Genomic DNA, 293 nt, shown 5'->3' on the forward strand with positions numbered 1-293 from the left:
GGGACGGGAGCTCAAAGGAGCTCCAGCAGGAGCGCTGGATCAGCCGTGACGGGCCGAAGCCCTGCAGCCTGGTGTGAGACGAGCAGGACAGCGAGCTCAGTCACGTACCAGCTCCAGAGGGGCAGGCAGCAGATGCACGAAGGCCGGTTCCACACACAAACCCGTGGGCAAACGCAACGCTTTGCAGTGACTCAGGGCTGGGAGAGGAGCCAAGCCAGGGTTCGTCCCTCCAAACAGCCAGGCTGTGCCACGGGTGCTGGCCACTGGCCAAGCAGTACCTGGAGCTCAAAAGC

General features: G+C 63.8%; 1 protein-coding gene across 1 annotated transcript in view; it reads right to left on the minus strand.

The window, feature by feature from the left end:
- The window catches only part of FBXW5 (F-box and WD repeat domain containing 5), a gene marked incomplete at both ends in the record, with an annotated part of 9,044 nt that overhangs the window by 3,346 nt on the left and 5,405 nt on the right, over nucleotides 1-293 (minus strand). The gene's annotated exons all lie outside the window — the stretch shown is intronic.

This window comes from Buceros rhinoceros, unplaced genomic scaffold, assembly GCF_000710305.1.
Source record: "Buceros rhinoceros silvestris isolate BGI_N320 unplaced genomic scaffold, ASM71030v1 scaffold34655, whole genome shotgun sequence".
NCBI classification, from domain to species: Eukaryota; Metazoa; Chordata; class Aves; order Bucerotiformes; family Bucerotidae; genus Buceros; species Buceros rhinoceros.